Source organism: Maniola hyperantus, chromosome 10 (assembly GCF_902806685.2).
Source record: "Maniola hyperantus chromosome 10, iAphHyp1.2, whole genome shotgun sequence".
Taxonomy (NCBI): Eukaryota; Metazoa; Arthropoda; class Insecta; order Lepidoptera; family Nymphalidae; genus Maniola; species Maniola hyperantus.
In genome coordinates, this window is record NC_048545.1 from 4,176,891 (window position 1) to 4,198,050 (window position 21,160).

Below are 21,160 nucleotides of genomic sequence, written 5' to 3' on the forward strand. Positions count from 1 at the left end.
GTTCTTTAAATCACACTTTTATTTTAAATTGTAGTCCATCCGAATCAGCCAAGAGGTTCGCCGCCCTTACTAAATCGATAGTACGCGCCAGTTCGAGATGGAAATTGGGGTATGAGGATTGAGTCGGGGGAGCGCCCCACACACCCGTTCATCACCCGCGCTATCCCGCACCGGGTCGGCTGTGAGCGGCGTCCCCACCCCGATTGCCATGTCGACGTGTCGTGTCTACACAATTAGCTACCTATTAGACCTACGAAATGGCGGTGGTTTTCTCGGTTGAAATCTCAGAAAGCTGTCTATTTTTCCTTATTTTTTGTTATTTGTTTGTTGTGTTTTTTATTTATTTACTTAAATTTAATTGCGCTTTTCGGTGGCATAGTGGCAAACCAGATAATAGAGGATACCTGCTGCCTATGCTGTTATATTTTCATTTGGTTAAATTCCCTCAGTAACGGATAGATGAAGGTGATGATTAAGTTATTGGCAATTTTTGAGCAATAATACGCCTGGTTGCGAGGGGTTCATGAAAATACACGGAAATGTTTATATTCGTTGATAGTTTTCGCGGAATTCACACCTCGTAAACACAAATTGCGTTTCGAGTTGTGCAAAGCCATTTATTTGAAATATGCTTTATTTCTATTTGTTGGCCGTAACATAGGTTGCTATCGAATGATAAGTAATTTAAATAAAAATGGATGCGTGATCGAGTTCCAATCGGATTTTTTTCACAAAATATCGATATTTATGAATAACACAATCCAATTTGATCTACAGGTAAGTCTACTCAACTCAGATGTACCTAAAGAAATATAGTTAGGGACATAAGTTTGGTAATCAAGTCCTAAAAATGTTTAAGGGAAGATTTATGCCAACACGTAGTGGGCGCAGGCCTTGCCTCGTACGTGGCACGGCTCGTGCCCGCCACGTGTTGGCATAAATCATCCCTAAAAATGTCTAATTCTAAGTAAGAGATGCATCTAACTAATGTATCAACTTTCAAGGACCCGTCGTAGGTACGAATTGGTTCGCTTCTTCGTTTCCAATACGCATTCTTACAATTACAATGCTCTTCCAGGTTGCATTTTCTCCCTCAGTTCAGTTACAATACCTTTAAAAGATGAGAGAACAGGATATAGACTGGCGCTCTCCACCTTTGGCAAAACCTACAAAATATTAACACTGAAAAACAGTGATAGGCTGAAAAAAGCCCACAACAAAATCATCTTTGAATATCGAATTTCTTAAAAACAATATTACCTCAAAGAAGACAGGGCAGATCGGTAGTGTGTTTGTATGTAATTTAGACAGAAAGTGTGAACAAATTACAAGGAAGTATAAAATATAAGTAATTTAGCGCCAAAATGTTCAGTCTCACACAAAATAATTTGAAATATTAAGTTACGCAAGAAAATTAACAGTCTCAGAACTTTTCTCCGAAACATTTCAAAGTTTATTACGGAATTACGTATGTGTTCAGGCGTAACTCAAGGATGATTTACGTATAAACTTTGGGAAGATCTGTTACCTAGGCATTTATATCGAGAGCAGTTGGTACATTAAAATTGTGGGGACGCTTGAACAGGCACATGAATACAGTCTTACAGTTTTATAAGTTCTTAAGTAAGTATGTCTGGAAAAGGTCACTTTAGTGATAAGAATACCCTTTGTTTTTTTAAGTGTTTGCTGAATTCTTTACTCTTTGTAATTTTGTTAACACTAAATAAGTTTCGCGACAGTTTCAGCACAGCTGTAGCACTCCACACAAATCCTGTATACGAAACATTTTCCTCGAAACTTTGAAACTTTACTGTGATTGTACCGATTTGATTGAAAACAGGTCTCAATTCTAGCACCAGTTTTAGGCCTTATTGCTTGGAATTGAATTCAAGTTTGTATTTTGTAGTTGTTGTAGTTTGTGTTTAGTGTTCGAAATAATAGGTAAACTTTGGACCCAATTTCAATACACTTTGTGGCCGTTTTGCTTTGAAATTATTTAGATTGTATGCAGTAGGCCAAAACGTTCCGATTAAGGAACCAGCCAGTAAAACCGATTATGATGGGTATTTGAGTTCCCACGGGATTTTTAAAAACCTAAATCCACGCGGACGAAGTCGCTGGTATCATCTACTACCTACTTAATGAATAAACTGATCTCGTACGTCCAGCAAAAGGAAAATTACACCAAGTGTAGCAAAGTTTAATCAAGTTAACCCGCTGCGAGAGTCTCGTTTCTTCTGTTGCAATGTTATGCAATTAACCAACACCAGACGAATTTTATTAGCATGTAAATTCGCTCATCAAGCCGACCTTATGCTCAGCGTTCGTTTCGCTTCGTGTTTACATAATGAAATTGGTATTCCTAGGTTCATGCAACCATGCAGTGGCAAACACAGACTCCGCACTGTAGTTATTGCTTGGCAGCGAGGCTCGCGTACCTGTGGACGATTTGTACAATGAAGCGGGGCACACTGTAGTGCACTGTGACGATGCGAGTGAATTAAAAGCGCGACTTCTGTACCGAAATACAAGACTCAAGTTAGACACCTTTTTATTCCGTTTCATTACAAGTTCTAAGTTAGCACGGCTTTGCCGGTAGAGTGGTAACTATCCCCGGCCGGAGCCTTCCACCAGCCCGACCAGAGACAATTTAAAAATTATAAATTCCCAAATTGCCTCTGCTAGGCATCATCATTGCTCTGTTTCTCAGGCATGATTATCGTCAAGCGCAAACCAATCTCATCGCAACGCAAAAATTTCATCGCTTAGGGCATCGTACGAGAAAATTCTGACCGTCAATAATTTCTAGTGAGCCATGGACCGCACTACACGTATCCTACTTATACTTGCGTTAAGACGCATCAAGAGAAACACACACACAGCACAGAATGGACACCGACTGAACAGGAATACGTCGTCGCATTGCAGTTTGTACGGTGCTGCACCGCATCAGAAATTTGCGTAGTGCATTGTGCGACGTCTTAGAATTTTACGACTCGACGTCGCAAGACGACGACGTGTTGAGGTCTCATCCTGAGACCACAACACTGCTGCGTTGCCTTCTGTTGCATTATATAGGATATTTCGAGGAAATTAATTACTCATCAGCATGCAAACTCAGTCATCAACGGTGACCTTATGTTCGGAGTTCATCTCGTGTTTACATAACGAAATTGGTCCCTCGTGTAGAGATTTGCTGCTAGCTAGACTCATGTAAACACAAGTAAGAGTATGCAGATTTATGTTAATTTACGTTTAGTTTAGGCACTAATATTTTGACATGCTAGAATCTACAGTGAAAACAAAATGAAGAACATAATTTTGTTTTCTTTTATTTTATAAGGATGTAACTACTAAATATTTTAACGCGTGTTTCCAAAGGTTACAGTGATCGCAAGTGAAGTAGTCCAGTCTGAACGTGAGGCCTATAATTGCGCATTGTACAGAATTAGATCTGAGTAGAGCTTGCGCCAGAGGCAGATTATCCCTAAGGCAAACTAGGCGCGTGCCTAGGGGCGCGAAGTTACGAAGGGGCGCATGTGATCATGTAGAGTTCCATTACCTGACCTACCTAAGTATCCCTACTAAGTAATATTATCTTGGAGTAACCGAAACCGCCTCTTCTTTACTATAGCAAAGTGTTATGACGTGATGTTCTTCACTTGTTCACATAATTATAGTATAATCACCAACTACCAGCTACGCAATGAGACGATTCCTCATTCTTTTGAAATTAGCTAGTAATTTTTTTAATATGGCTGTTAGAGGGGCGCCTATGAGGTGTTTGCCTAGGACGTTCTCGACATTTGATCCGCCTCTGGCTTGCGCCCTTGGGTGAACGCTGACCGCCATGTTGGGTTGAGGATGCAGCCTAAGATGGAGCGCGCTTGCCCAGAAGGTGCCTATTCACTCTCGACTTGAAGGTACCCATATTATAATTGGAGGGGAAAACTGATGCTGGATTATTAACCGATAGACGGTCCCTGCAGGACATAGGTCCCTTGAGTCTTGTAAGTTGTAGGGACTTCCTCATGCCATGGTCTTGTGCCGCCTGAATCCAGCGGCTGCCTGTGACTCGTTTGATGTCGTTTATACACCTAGTGGCGGGTCTTCCAATTCTTCTCATTGCTCAATACATAAGTTACTATATTTTTACCAAGTCAGCCACGAGCAAAAAGTCGTGGTACCGATAAAAACTTTAATAACGTTAAACAAACTGCAACTTCCATTAAAGGGTTTACTGTTTTACGCATTCTGCGAGATAACGGATCAGTTTTATGAGCACGTAAACTCCCTCATCAATTTCGACTTCGTATTCCCGCGTTTGTTTCATTCGTGTTTGCATAATGGAATTGGTTGTCTCATGGACACAGTTGTGTGTACTTTCGATCAGTCTTTTTAGGGTAACGTACCCAAACGGTAAAACGGGACCCTATTACTAAGACTCCGCTGTCCGTCCGTCTGTCTGTCCCAGGCTGTATCTCATGAATATCTCTGTATCTCGTGATAGTTAGACAGTTAAAATTTTCACAGATGACGTATTTCTGTTGCCGCTATACCAACAAATACTAAAAAACAGAATTAATTAAATTGGGTTGTTATTCTAAGAAATTAAATATTTAAGGGGGCTGCCATACAACATGCCCGTTTTTAAAAATCCTGTGGGGACTCGTTGACTTTCCGGGATCAAAGCAGCCTATGTGGGATGCAAGCTATCTCTGTACCAAATTTCATCGAAATGGGTTAAACGGATGGACCGTGAAAAGTTAGAAGACAGACAGACAGACTAACAGACGGACACACTTTCGCATTTATAATATTAGTATGGAATGGTACGGAACCCTTCGTGCGCGAGTCCTCGCACTCGCACTTGGCTGGTTTCTTTTCAAATGTTAGTACACTTGACGCAGGTAGCCATAAAGTAGCTCTATTTTTATTTGATTTTAGGTCCCCCATAGCCTAATAATTTGTTATATCGTCGATTTAGGATTAAAACGAGAGTTACCTCACTCTAGTTCACTCTGACATCGGTTCTAACTTAAACTGAACTTAGTTTGACACCTTAAAACACCTTTAACAGTACTCAGAGTCGCTAATCGTTACCGATTGAGTTAAAACGAGACAGATTTATGTGAGAGATATAGCCCTGTCTCGTTTTAAATAAACTTAAGTAACGGTTAAGCGACTCTTAGTACGGCTGTTAGGTATATTCTGATTAATGACCCGTTAATGATACATGGCTGATATTACAATTTTCAATTTATTTTTAGTAGACGCACAGTTTTCATTATTCACTATAAACGTATTATTTATATCATTATCGGTACAACATTGCTTTTTGTGTGTTTGGAATGTTTGTTTTGTGAAACGAAAAATTAATAAACGAAATTCAGTCATACGTAAATTGTAATGGACTAAGAGCCAGCGCGTGCCAGACTTTCGTTATTTTATAAAAGATGAAATTTTCTCTGTGTATTGTCCTCAACACAGAGAGGAATGATCAGCGACTATGAAGTTTGGATTATGGTGGCTTTGGGAGATAACAGGTAATAAAGGTGTAATTTTTTTACGTCAAAGTATAGTCTAATTTTTTATATTTTCTTCGGAATAGTATTAGAAATCACGTCATGCATTGCCAGACGCTTAGTCTCATGGCAACCCCCTGCCAGACACCCTTAAACCTTTATAAAATTGACTTTATAATTTGACGTAATTTTATTTAGACCTTTATTACCTGCTAACTCCCAAAGCCACCATGATCAGAACTTCATAGTCGCTGATCGTTCCTCCCTGTGTTGGGGACAATACGCAGAGGAACTTTCAGCTTTTATAAAATAACGAAGGTCTGGCACGCGCTGGCTCTCTCTCTATAAAGTATGCACTGAATTTGGAATTCACGTGAACTTAATGTTATTGAAAATCAAGTTTTGTTTTTCATGTATCGTTTCGATATTCATTATTTCGAAATTAATTTAATTATCTTGAATGATTGATGAACACGACTGCGTTATAAATTTTAAATTAAAATTCCAATTCATTTTATAATAAGTAATATTATGTACTTTCGTCGATAAAATTAATAAATAAACAGAAGTTTATTGCACCATGGATGACAAAAACATCGGTCAAGTGCGAGTCGAACGCGAAGTGTTCCGTAAAATCATACTAGAAATCTCAAACCAGTAAAAAAATTTATTGCTCACTCACTATACTCACAAATTCAGAAATAATCATTTTTCAAAATGCCGCGGGAACTCTTTGATTATCCGGGATAAAAAGTAGCCTATGTGTTAATCCAGGGTATAATCTATCTCCATTCCAAATTTCATCCAAATCCGATCAACCGTTTTTGCGTGATTGAGTAACAAACATCCAAACATCCACACTTTCACATTTGTTTGTTGGTTTGTTGGTTTGTCGTTTAATCACGTCGCAACGGTAAAACGGATTGACGTGATTTGTTGCATGGGTATAGATAAAGACCTGGAGAGTGGCATAGGCTACTTTTTATCCCGGAAAACCATAGAGTTCCCACAGGATTTTTAAAAAACCCCGTCCCACGCGGACGAAGTCGCGGGCATGAGTTAATTTATAATGAGGGTACTGATTGTAAAGAGTGAAATTCTGGGGTTAGATTTGCATATAAAATGAAATGTTCATATTATTTGCAAGCGGGAGGTCATTACGGGACAAATGCGGCAATTTGCCAACACGCTGATTGGCTGGTTACGTGTGTTGCAACTTGCAGCTATTAAGGGTTGAATAAGTGTTGCCATTCATTTTATATCTTTACTAGTTGACACACACAACTTCGTCCGCGTGAATTTGTTTTAAAACTCTCGTGGCGACCCCTTGATGATGGGAACTCTTTAATTTTCTGGGATAAAAAGTAGTCTATCCCTAGTATGCAGATTAATATTAGTGTGGAAACGTAAACATAATATATCTACGAATAATAACCCAACTACGAACAAGTTTAGCCCTATAAAATGAAGACAATAATCAGATCACGAATTAAAGACAAAGTTAGTACGAAACTGGTATCAATTATTGTTCGAGACTAATAATTTAAAACGGGAATGGTGAAACTTCGACGGAATATAGGTAATGGGACGCCTTGGGGCAATCTTGGAATCTTATAAGCGGTATTTGGCTGGTGGCCATATTGCTGAAGTTGTGCTTTAAGAATATGGTATTAATCTAATACATAGGTATGTCTATAAAAATATTGTTTTTGAAAAAATTGTATCACAAAATTACTCTTACTTGTTATTATTACTTAATCACTTAATTGTTATTATTTGTTCTATATCTGTATTATTAATATTTTTCTGTGTTCCTTATATAATTTATGTCAGCACTCAGCAACTTAAAGGCAATAAAATTTATGATTTGATTTGATTTGATTTGAAAATTGGAAAGCCTTAGGTCCAATTGCATAATATTAGGGATAATATTATAAAGTACCAGTACTAAATAAGCAAAGTACCAGCTGATATGTTACTGACACTTTGAGGTGCAGAGTTTAATAAAATACCATACTTCTTTATAATGTACTATTGTTATCATCATATTGAACAATCAGATCAAGTGAATCTGCTGAGATCGACCATCAATGATGAGAAAGAATTCTATCAAGAATAAACCGATACGGAGATATTGTAATATTACAAGAACCAATTATTTTTATACTTATTAAAGTCTAATGAACCTTAAAAATGATACAAACAAAGAATCACGCAAAAAGCAAACAGCGTATTGTTGCAAATTAAGAAGAACATTTTTCTTGTGAACTTGATCTTTAAGACGAGAGGGCCGTCTCCTTACTTTACCAACCAAAAATCTGGTCCTTCCCTCGAGGGGGAGATGTCACGCGATGTTTTTTTGCCCCCATGTCAAAGCATGGGGTCACTGGGGCCGAAAAACATAAAGAGGGTGAGGGGTTTCTTTATGGCTTTATAGTAGGTATTTAATGCATTTGTCAGAACGAAAATCCGATGATCTGAAGAGATCAACTCTTGGCGAATTTTTTGGCGTTTCATATTATAGTGCTTCTGCTGTCTGAACCTGCGGTAGAGATAATGCCACGTGATTTTTTTTTCATTTTGAATTTTGAATTATTTGTATGTGCGTCTAGATTTATGTAAACTGTGGGTTTTCTGTAATTACAAAAAAAATAAAAACCGACTTCGTTACATAAACACTAAAAATTGAAAAATAATTTAATTTATTACCGAATATATTATGTATACAAGAGTTAATATAGTTCCATAATAATATTTTTTGGTGCCGGTGCCAATTAGCTTTAGCTGCGCGAATCGTCTAGACTTCATATTTTTATGGGACTCCACAATGGCACCTCATTGGCACCGACCCCAAAAAATATTATTATGGAACTATATTAACTCTTGTATACATAATATATTCGGTAATAAATTAAATTATTTTTCAATTTTTAGTGTTTATGTAACGAAGTCGGTTTTTATTTTTTTTGTAAAAATTTTTTATTTCACAATTTTTAGTGGCCCCATGGAATTATGCTATGACTGGTTAAAAATCTACTGTTTACTAAGCTATTACACTGATCGCGAGCAATTTACTCTTATCCGTTGAGGAGTTCCAGTATCTATCTTCGAAGATGTTCATCAGATCTTCACCAAATTGAAATGGGACCAACTTTGAAGTATACCCTTTCAAACAAAAAAAGAATTTTCAAAATCGGTCCAGGCTTTTTTGAGTAATCGGGGAACATACATAAAAAATAAAAAAAAAAAAAAAAAGATTCCGACGAATTGAGAACCTCCTCCTTTTTTTGAAGTCGGTTAAAAAATGCATAAATGTACTTAGAAATAGAAAGATTTGTTATTCAAATAAGCTTCTATGATAAACTTTTACAAATTTTGAATCGTCACTGAATTTACCTTTCATATAATATGAATCATTGAGTGAAGTAATAAAAATCATTAAAATTTGCGTAGATCGTCCTATTACTACGTATTCAAATTTACTAGGAGTTTTACCGTAACGATGGGTTTTTTTTTTTTTTTTTTTTTAAAGAATTTTAGCCATGTTAAATGACTAATATTCTCCTTTCCTCTTCAACTAAGCGTCAAGCTTGTGCTAGGAGTAGGTACGACAATAGTGCAACGGGCGGGGTTTGAACCGTCGACCATTCGGTTTTCAGTCCACTCCTTTACCCGTTGAGCTATTGAGGCTCTTTATTTCAAAGTGTCTTTTCAGTAGCCACGTATGAAATATCTTATATCTTTATATCAGGTGAAATCTCAATGCTTGCTCCTAGGCTTGTTGCTTGTCATCAGCAACCGTTAAAATATTTTTCTAACAAAAATGTTACCTACTTAGAATCAAAGAAAATAATATTCTTTGAGAATATGATCTTCCAGGAATAAACGTTTGATGTTTGGCTCGCATCTATGAAAATAAAAACAATGAAATGTACATTCATTTCTTATTATTTTAGAGAGCTTTGAAGATCGATATCATAAAAATATTTTTCAGAACTTTAGATACTGGAAAATAAAGTCTTGACAAAGTTTAGTTGTATTCTAAGTTTGGACTTAGAAACTAAACGGACTACAGGAGCTACGTGTTCCTTGTCTTGTGATGACTTATAATTAGCTATTTTAACTTTCAATGCTTTTCTAAATTATACTTACGGAACACAATTTAAATTTTCGTCTCGAGTTCCCTATCCCAAGGTTTCAAAAATCCGGCTTTGTGCCTTGTCTAAATTTATAAAGAGAGCCTCTGTAAAAAAAAATCAGCTTCCTAGAGTTTGGGCTGGGCGTCAGTCAACGAGTGAGTTAAGACTTTTATTTATTTTATTTTTATTTATCTTTTGTAATCAATAGCGTTATAGACAATAAATGGTTTTACATAAAGCCAAATAGGATTACAATTTTGGCAAAAAAATTATAGGTTTGAAGACATCAAATTATATATAACGTTAATTTTACTATATGCAAAACCTGAAAGTAGTTTGTTCAGAAATCAGTAACACAATCGATTGCAATCATTTTTACAAAGGGTTATATTATTTTAACCAAAAACATACTTTGCAATCCTGCAAATATGCAAGCTTTAACTAAACTTAACTAAATATACATATTATATTAGTAACTAATGTCATTGTAATTCGCATACCGCAGGCGATTCACAGACGTGTGTGTGTGTAGTTACGTATGTGTGCCTGCATGTGTGTATATTTGTGTTATGAGATTGATATAATATTTAGATTGATTAGAGCAGCACTGCGTTAAAAGCCCGAAACTCGCACCTCGTCGTAAAATTAGGTATTGAAAGCAAAGACGGCAATATTTCACGCGGTCCCCGCACCGACCTCAATCACCGCGCCGAGATAACGAGCTTATTCGAGATAATTTTGTCAACAAGGCTTTCAGTATCTAAAGCTTCATTTCCTTTGTTAATTTTAACGGCGCCGGTCGTCAAATGGCCCCAAATTTCGCCATTTTGGGGCGAACATTTTTCAATCGGTAAACACGCTCGTTTTGGGTGTTTGTAATTCGTCAATTTATTGGACTACATTTTTTATTTTCATCTCAAAGCTGTGAAAAAAGCAGCAAAGTGCCAATGGTATAAGAGCGGGAGACAAGGTAGCTCAGGCTACTAATACATCTTTGGAGGTGTTGGATAGAAGAAAGCTTCTTTGCGGAAGTCAACAAGGAGTAATAAGTTTATTTTTTGTTGTGTGTGTGTTTGTGGTGAGTCTTGCTTGCATGGTGGATTTGTCGTGCATATTGCATACTGCATGTTGTACATACCTACAGATTTGATCAGTTTGGCGGATTATAGAAAACTAGCTTATACTCGCAACTTCGTCCCCGTGGACTACACAAATTTCAAACCCGCATTTTACCCCCTTTAGAGTTGAATTTTCAAAAATTCTTTCTTAGCGAATGTCTACGTCGTAATAGCTATCTGCATGCCAAATTACAGCCCGATCCGTCCAGTAGTTTGAGCTGTGCGTTGATAGATCAGTCAGTCAGCCAGTCAGTTTTTCCTTTTATATATTTAAAATTCTAATGCTACAGGGACTAAAGCATAAAAGGAGCCATACAACGTCAATAGACATAAACAGCTCAAGAGCTTGAAATATTGAAATCATTTTAAGGATCTATGCCCAGCTACAGCCATCCGTTGGTTGAAACGATCAGTATAGGTACTGAGCAAATACTGTACTGTGCTAAAACCTATAGAGTGTAAAAATATTTAGGTACCTAGGTATGTTCCATGCCTTGGCCGACTGAGTTTTCATCAAAGAACATCTTTTCATCGAAGAAGATCTTTTGTATAACTTAACAAGGAAAAGCTACTCTCAAGCTTTCTTCTTGTCCTAGTCCCCCCTCTCTATTAAGTTTTATGACACAGAAAGACAAAGATATAATAGCATCTGCGCCAAAAAAATTCATTCCGCTGGCTCGTAAATTGTAGAGCCTGTGACGGACAAACATAAATTAGCAAGGGTTAAGTCTCTACTTTAATTAAACTTTTTAGAACCTTCACAAAAATGCTTGCATTTTTTCATGCTAGGTAGGGAGTTATTTTTGGGTATAATGCGTACAAAATGACTTTCATCTTTCATCATCGAATCTTTCCGAACACTGCCCAGCTGAGTTGGATTCAGCGGTTGGTTTCTTTCTCGAAATAGGACCTACCTAGCTGGATTATATGTCCCTCTCGTCTCGTCTACAATTTCGAGTGCAGAGCTCTCAACGATTTTTTTTAAATAGAGATAGCGAGCGAACGAGCAGGCGGGTCAGCTGATGTTAAGTGATTACCGCCGCCCATGAACATTTGCAGCACCGGAGGAATTGCCATGCGCTGCCGGCCTTTTAGGAATTTGTTGGTCCGCCCCTTGAATAATTGTTGTAATCTAAAGGGAAGGGGATTTCTGGATAGGGTGAGGCATTAGATATTATTATGATTGTCGTCTTACTCATGTTCGTAAAAATATACCGTAAAAGAAAAACTCCAACGTAGGTGACACAGCGAATTCACCCATAAAGGTTGCAAGGGTTGTAAGAAAAGACATGTTATTTAATCCAATACAACATAAAGCCTGCCTCCAAAGTCCCCTACTAACGTATTATTTTCAAACTGCCCGCTCGTTTGCCCGTGTAATGGCTTATAACGTATCTAAGGCCCACTACACTTATGATGTACTAGCTGATTCGCCTGGGCTTCGCTCGAGTGGAATTTTTGAAATCTGTGAGGGGGTGAAATTTTCAAAAAACCTGAAACACGTACAAGTACTTCTCTATTTTTACCCGAAAGCCTAAATATCAGTTCTCATAAAATATATATATCTATATTGAAAAATGACGGACTTTCATACAAACTTTCATCCCTTTTTTAATCTTCTTCGGGGTAGAATTTTAAAAACCCTGAAACAAGATACCTATATCTTAATTTTTTATCGGAAGTCAAAATACTAATTTTCATAGATAATATTATAACTTGAAAAATGATGGACTTTCATATAAACTTTCATCGCCTATCTAACCCCTTTCGGGCTGGAATTTCCAAAAATCCTTCCTTAGTGTGTGTCTAATGTCTATGTCATAAAAAAAACATACAGTCGAATTGATAACCTTCTCCTTTTTTTGAAGTCGGTTAAAAAGAAGAAGAAGAACCCTCTACTAGGTGGACGGACGACATCAGGTGAGTTGCATGGAGCCGCTGGATTCAGGCGGCGCAAGACCGTGACGTGTGAAGTCCCTACAAGATACCTATGTTCAGCTGTGGAGGTCTATAATCGGTTGCTAATGATGATGATGATGTCATAAAATGAACCTACTGTTTTTCACGCTCTGTCACGGCGTCAATGACGCAACGCTACTGACGCCACAAACGCTCGACCCGGAAGACCACCTTTTTTAAATTCAGATACAAGCCCTTGACTGCAATCTCACCTGGTGGTAAGTAATGATGCAGTCTAAGATGGAAGCGGGCCAACCTAGAAGGACTATGACAGTTTTTATTAAACTCATACATACCTTTTGGTTTGTACACGGCATCGTACCGGAACGCTAATTCACTTGGCGGCACGGCTTTGTTGGTAGGGTAACTAGCCACGGCCGAAGCCTCCCACCAGAACAGAAATTTAGAATGTGGAAGTTACGAGTGCACACAATGCAGGCAGATGAACGTATCATCTTTCGATACAACAATTTATCTCTGAGAGGAAGTTTTCGAAGTGTGGCTAGCCTAAAGGAAAATATTCGACACGCTCGATACATCACACAACATCCGGTCTTCGAGAGCCCACGTTAACGACCTTCGGCCTGGAGTTATCCAGTGTACAAAATTGCCTGTCCCCAACACACCCTCGTCACAAAGGACACCCGACACTAAAAGCTGTTATGAAGGTGAAAAATGTGAATATTTTCGACTCAATAATTCTGTTTTGTTTAAGCCAATTTTTATAATGCCAGGTTCATATTTTTCCAATTAGCTTATTTTCGCGACTTCATCTGAGTGGATTTAGATTTTTTAAAGATGCTGTTGGGTTCTGTTGGAAGCCGTTTTGTCATACATGTATTCCGTTGGGATTTTTCTATATCAATGGGATGGCACTGTCAAGTACCAGCTTGATTCGGTGAGTTGTCATGCTAGAAGACTCATTGGTGACGAAGCGCTAGTCAATTCATAGTTTAAAAATTTGGAGCATTAGCGCAAGGTTGCCTGTCTGTCGGTACTCTACAGGATTTCAAACGGGTATTTCGAAGGGTGTACTAAGGAACTGTTCAAGCTAGTTTATAGAACATATTCAAGCTAGTTTACATCGACGCCATATCCACGCCATTTTATATCGAACTGTGAGGCATCGCAAACCTAATTCTGTACAAAAAGGGAACACTTAACATAGTTTTTTTAATGAAAATATTACAATAAAACTTAAAGCGGGCCTTACTTATTACGATAAAATGCCCGCGTGGAGTGGTGCCAAGAATACTGGCTGCTGGCGTTGGACAGCCAGGCTGATCCGTTGCGCAATAAATGAGTCAGCCCTTCTGTCACCAGATGAGGCTATTAATCGCGGTGAAACGTCTCGTCCATATTTTTATCACTAAGATTCCATGGCCCCAGGATCTCCACGGCAAACGGAACAAAAATATAACCTTCAATAAGAGAGGCATAGTTGTGTATTTTCATATTAATAATAAAACTTTCATTGGTAGTTTTTGTCAAAGCTCTACCTCAGAGCTTCCGTTGGAAATGGTATTTTTATTGCAGCAAAATGCACCCACCTACTGCTCGTTATGTCAATTTTAATTGAAGTTCAAACTAGTTGCACTGAAACTCTTTGAGGTACGAATGTTTTTTTAATTGGGGTTTTAATAGAGTAATTCCAATAATCTTGTTATCGTTGGCCAACAAGGCGACCACCACTATTGATTTCTACTTACCTAAAGTTAAATATTGGTAGGTACTTTTAATAGCTTTAAAAAAAAGAATATTAGCCATGTTTATCATGACTTAATATTCCCCTTTTCCACTCCAAGAAGTAAGCGCAAAGCTTGTTCCAGGATTAGGTACGATAATAGTGCAACGGGTGGGGCTTGAACCGCCGACCTTTCTGATTTCAATCCACTCCTATAACAGTCGAGCTATTGAGGCTCTGAACATTCATGGTGTTGGTCAAATCTAAGGAGTATTTTAAGAGTTAGCGAGATTCTCGTGTAGGTATCGGTGATAGGGGGCAAGGGGTTCGACCCTGGCTACGCACTTTTAACTTTTTAAAATAATCTTGGTTTAACATTGACATCCCATTCAATTCCAGGCACCACCTACCACCGCTATACATACTTACATAATAGGTATTGTTATATAGATACACCAGTCTGCAACATAAAGCAGAACATATCGTGGTCCCTAATGGAGTTTTCTTGTACATCACACGTACTCCAATCTATGTATATTAAGTTAGCTCTTTTACACTGTCTCGGAATATAATTATTAAGCTTATTGCACTTACTTTTATAGCTTAGATATTTCCACCTGTTGTATTAAATAAGGAAAACTAATTTAAAATATAAAATTTTTAGTGATAGTGAGTTATTTCTATGTGTATATACTTATACTATATATAGTTTTCTTTTGTATTTAAGTTGTGATATTAAATTATACATTAGGGCTTTGATACGTTTGATTTATAGGTACGAATGTGAGATTTTTTGAAACGTCTCAGTTTGTTTTCGAACGCGCGCCAAAGTTAAAGCATGTTAATTTAAAAAGTTGTGCGACGAAGGTTCAGCAGCAGTTAAAACAACAAGTGGATTGCGTGCCTCCGCAGATATTCCTCTCTTGTTTATTTAAGCCCTGTAAGCACTAATAGTGAAGCCACACGATGCGTTGCGTTGGCGGTGCGCCGCGCCGTGCGGGCGGGCGTCTGAGCTGCGCTGCGTCATCCTACATAGAAATCGCTGTACTACGTCACACGATGCGTTACGGCGGATCACCGCACGCGCAACGGAGAACCAGAGAGACGAGGCGGGGAGGGGTGGTGCGGTACAACCAGTACAACGCCATACTTTCTGCTGAAACGGCAACGCAGTGCCCGTGTGGTATCCAATATTGAAATCCACAGCGGTGCGGCGCCGCCGCGACGCACCGGAAACGCATCGTGTAGTCTATTCGTTCCAATGTACGTGTAACCTAGGTACCTATGTTGAATACGCGTACAGGCACCTTTTTGCATTGCGGGATCATGAACGAGAGGTGAAACGTTCCGTTCCAAGTCACCAGTCGGCCAGTATCCGCCACGTCTCGAAACAGCTGTTGTGACTACCGCGGCACGTTTCGTTGTGCAATACATTATAAATAAGAAAAAGAAAAAGAAATCTTGATGGACGATAATTTAGTACAAACGTTAATTGAAGTGTGAGAGAACGTGTTCTCCATAGTAAGCGACGACTACTCTCCGCGAGACGCGTCCTTGAAATGTATTACGCGTTGCTGCAGGTACGGCCTAAGCGTTCCTGCTGTGCTGGTCGTTTGGGCAAAAACTGCATCAATCATTATTATAATCTCAATTGTTCTGATTGGCTGAATTTATAGTATTTTTGTTGCAACAAGGCATTGTAGCCAATAGTGAGCGAGAGTCAACCAATCACAGGTGATTGCGATCGTGAAATTGTAGCCGTCATTTTACCGCATAAGTAGACGCGTAGCTGACTACGCGTACATTGGAACGCTTAGTCCGTACAAGGCTTTACATTCTTGAAACTAAATTCTTTTTAAGAATGCTAAGCAGCGCCCATGCAGCGCCAATGTTTGTCTCTTAAATTCTTGTTAGCTTTTGAGTTTCTTAAATTCTGATTGCACCTGAGTATGATATTATAAAAAAATTATCAACTACAAGTCGGTCTCACCATACCATCCGTACCATCGTACAAGGAAAACACTTTTTTAAAATTTCATGGCGGCATAGATATAAATGACAAGATAATTATGGTCAAGCGAACAAAAATTTTCACGGTTTTGGAACCAAATAAATCAGCGCCACCTCTTAGATACTAATGAACGACCCGTTTGGAATCCAGACGTCACTGAGATTGCATTGGTGCTAAAGCACCACTGAGTCGATGCCATTTTGTTAGTTCAATAGCCCTGTCCATATGAAGTAATAATAAGTCAATGTATGGCAGCCATTTTGAAATTATTATTATTTGATAGACAGACAGATGGATGGACGGACAACGGAGGCTTAGTAATAGGGTAATGAAAAGGAGTGCAGTTGGAATTGAGAGCCAGTCACCACCAAACCGGCTTCAAATAAACAACTTGCTATGATGGTGGATGGCGGACCGGTCCGCGACTATTAGTTTCTTTGTAATGTTGAAACAACATGGCAGTAACTAGCAGTCAAAGGCATCACCCAGCTGTACAATGGCCTAAACTATGCAAATATCCTATAAACGGGTCTGTTAAATGCTTTGAGTGGTTCTCATCAGGATGATTGTCTATCGACCACGTTGTTTAAGGGTTATGTCCACTAGACAAGTTAGATTTTCTATTTTTAGGGTTCCGTACCTCAAAAGGAAAAAAGGAACCCTTATAGGATCACTTCGTTGTCTGTCTGTCTGTCAAGAAACCTATAGGGTACTTCCCATGAAATTTGGTACTTTGGTAGGTAGGTAGGCCTTATAGCACACGTAAGGGGAAAAATCCAGAAACCGTGAATTTGTGGTTACATCACAATACAAATTTAAATGTGTTCATGCACAGATAATTAATTAGTATTTTCAACTTTTAAAGTAAGATTACCATACTAAGTAGGGTATCATATGAAAGGACTTTACCTGTACATTCTGAAACAGAGTTTTATTTATTTTTATTCGTCCGCGTCGGTGCGCGAGTCTGACTCGCACTTGGCTGGTTTATTTTTATTTGCCACTGAATCATGTACTTGTTTGCAATGTCGTCAACGTGGGATTTTTATCATAATAATATGTACGTCTCTAGAATAGTTATAGACTATAGTTATTAGGTACTTATTACAGAATAATTTACAACTTATCCTTATTTGTACCTACCCAACAAGACCATTTTAAGAAGTTCAGCGGTGACATTTGGTAACAAACTGACAGACATAGCCGTAGATAGTGACACTTTTACATTTATAATGATAGCGTGGGCGAGAATGCAGTCATCATCATCATCATCATCAACCGATAGACGTCCACTGATGGACTTAGGTCTCTTGTAGGGACTTCCACAAGACGAAAACCTGCAATAGATTAAAAATAAATGTTGAATGAGCTCGGTGGCTATCATTCAGTGTTAGATACTGAGTTAGTAAATCAGTAGGCAGGTATGCAATGCAGTCCTAGCGTACAGATCCTTTTGATACCTGGGGCGAGATATTGCAAATATAGTTCTGCCAAACTGAAGTGTAGTGTACAAACACCCTTAGTCCTTCAGTTGCTGCAAATGTCGACGGAGTTGCATGCGCATGTAATCCCATTATGCAAATGAGCATGAAATTAACGGGAAACACGAAGTTCCAATTAAGGAACGAATTTGTATGCTGATAAAATTCAGCTGTTGTGTCTTTTACAGTTTAAAACTGCAACCGAAACGATAATGACAGTTTATGTGGACTTTACGGAAGGAATTACAGTTTATTTTGCTTTTGTTTATTTATTTCTCATTACCAATTAATAGGCTCTTTAAAGAATAATGACTGCAGTGGACTGCAGACAAAAAGGCATTGCCAGGAATAACACAGTCTATAAGGACCGCTATCAGCAAAAGCGAAGCGTAGAGGAGACATGTTCACTGTTCATTCAACCAATCAGTCTTTTAAAAGAACACGCGACAATTTTTTTCACGTCATCGATTAAGAATCTGATGTTTGAATTCGGGCGAGCATAAAAAGAAAGTAATCAAAGAAATAAAAAGAAATCAAAGCCTTACGTTGATCCAACTTCAACATACCTACGTGTACAAAACAAAAAGTATTTTTTCACTTTGTAAGTCAGAAATAATTTTTTTAGATAACGTCATCTCTCAATAATCTGATAAGTCGAAAACACCGCTCCGCTTCAATGGAAACGCATACTAATAAATGGAATAACCTTCAGATTTTCATTTTCTTCTCCCCTTAAATAACAGAGGTATCTTGAAACCACCGAGACAAATGCGCTACTATCTATAAAGTACGAGCATCTATTTTTCATACATTTTCAATTTGAAACTCGCAAAGTTTTCTTACATTAAAATGGTTTCAAAGGTATTATGATGCAGGTGTGCGTGACGGGTAACCCTGTAAAGGTCTACTAAAGGCGCGAGGACGCAATTTTTCACCCTCTGTTTACCCGCCATGATTTATGTTTACACAATAATTTATTGTTCTCATTACAGTTTCTTATTTTATTTGACGTGAACCGTGGCGTAAGGAATTTGTTTTTCTTTTGTATAAAATATGTGAAATTTGTTTACGTCAAAATGGCTACAAATAGTCATCTTAATAAACTAGATAGATCGAGAGATTATTGTATTTTTTATAGGTAACTGCAATCTCATTTTATGGTCAGCGCTGACGGTCAAAAGATTGAAGCAGACTAACCTAGATGGGGTATGGCAATTTATTTGAACCCTACCCTATCGCCTTGTCTATCGCTTTCTTGTCGCGAGACAATATACCAGAACTCTAACATGTTTTGATGTATGTCTGTGCCGGTAAGATGTTAAGTAGGCACGATCGAAGCCTCAAACCAGACCTGATGAATTATTTCTCCGCCAAGAATTGGTCCTAGGACTCCCACGCAGCGCTCAACATTGAGCTAGGGAGGTTGTCTTTAAGAAAAAACTTGAGGGTACCAAAGGTTGTATAATGTATATTACCTAATTTGTTTTTTTTTAAATAATTAGAAAATTTTACGAGTACTAATTTTACGAAGTAGGTACTATTAGTACTTTTTGTTCAATATATGAAAGTGAGAAATCAACACTTTCAAATGATATACTTCATTACCTTTCAGCTGATGCCCAAGTTTAATTAACTGCTGACCATAAAAAATACGGCATCCCATTTCCTCCCTTACGAGTCTGGTGGATAATTAATAAAACCAGCCTATACCCAATCGCCTGAACCACAAGAGGTTTCAGCAAATTGGCCATGAAAGTCACGTATTATTCAATAAACCTAAAATTAATACTCTGAACGTGAGGCGCGTTCACAAGAGGCAAGACTACGTTGCTTCGTCGTAATGAACGTTGGGAAGCCGCAAACTATTTACTCTCACTATATCTGTTTCTATTTCAATTGATTTATCTCTAAGTATAGCAAGAGTCTAGACTGATAGAATATAGAAAACTTGTTTTTTTTGCACATATAAGTAGGTACTGCTAGCGTAAAGGACTGAAGAACCGAAATTAAAAACATTGTCTTCATGCTACTTTAAAGTCAAATCATAGCAATAAAATAAAAAAAAAGATTAAATAGTTCATTAAACACAGTTAGGTACTAGCTTTTTTCAACAGTGCAACAAATTCGGCTAAATAGTGCTTATACGAATCTACCAATTTGTTAGCTGGATCCCCAAACAAGGCAGCCTTGTGAAGTTTTTATGGGCGCACGGAACAGCACTCCTCGATCGAGGCAACGCGGAGGCGCACCCAGTCCCAAACGTCCAGTTGTGCTGGTGGCCGCGACTGCCATGAGTCTTGTTGTTTACTGTAATAAATCATTGAGGATGATTTATGCTATGCGTGCCAGGCATACGCTATGCCGCGTCCGAGTCATCCGAGCCCCGTTCGTGTTACTTCATACAAAATTGCAATCCGTGGATTGTCTGCGCGTCGGACGTGCCTCGGACGTGACATGACACGGCTCAGGCTTGGCACGGTCTAGCATAAACCATCCCTTATGAATTATTTAGCTGACTTCGTTATGCTATTCTTTCTATTGCGTTATTGGCTTTTTTCTTACTCTATTGGTCGAATTGCGTAACTTGCGAAATGAATTGTGTAGGAAGTTTTCAAATAATATCTGATCTGTCTCTATCTGAGATGTTAATGCTTTCTTAATGTTCCTCCGAGTAGCTCATAAGTCTCATAACTTTAGCAAGTTTTAGCTCGACGTGTATAGTTATAATATGAAAACCATTTGTTAAGCACAGTATGTTCAAGTTAATTCTCAGGATGACAGTTATTTGAGAACTTTATTCTCAAGTTATGGTAATACGGCAGTCATATACATAGCGTTTATCTAGCAGCGGAATATGGAGGTAGTTTGAGTTGCTTTAATAACTAAGACGAACTTAAGAATTTATTGTATACCTACACCTAAAATATTTTCACTGTCCATGCCTGAGAGTTCTCCATAATGTTCTCAAAGGTGTGTGAAATCTGCTAATCCACACTTGACCAGCGTGGCAGGCTATGACAAACCCTTCTCATTCTGAGAGGGGACTATTGCACAGTAGTGAGCCGGCAATGGCTTGATGATGACTCACCTCATTAAAATGAGAGAAAACAATCGTATTGTTTATCGAATGTACAAAAATCTTCAAATAGAGCCTACTCTCACAATATCCGAAGCTTTTTTTAATTCCATGCGCTCTACCTATTCAATCAAGTGTATCAGTACTCGACCTTAATTACCATATAC

The 21,160-nt window shown here is 38.2% G+C and overlaps 1 protein-coding gene across 1 annotated transcript in view; it reads right to left on the bottom strand.

Annotated features, from left to right (window-relative positions):
• The window catches only part of RpL15 (ribosomal protein L15), a 410,749-nt gene that overhangs the window by 124,914 nt on the left and 264,675 nt on the right, over window positions 1–21,160 (bottom strand). The window lies entirely within an intron of this gene.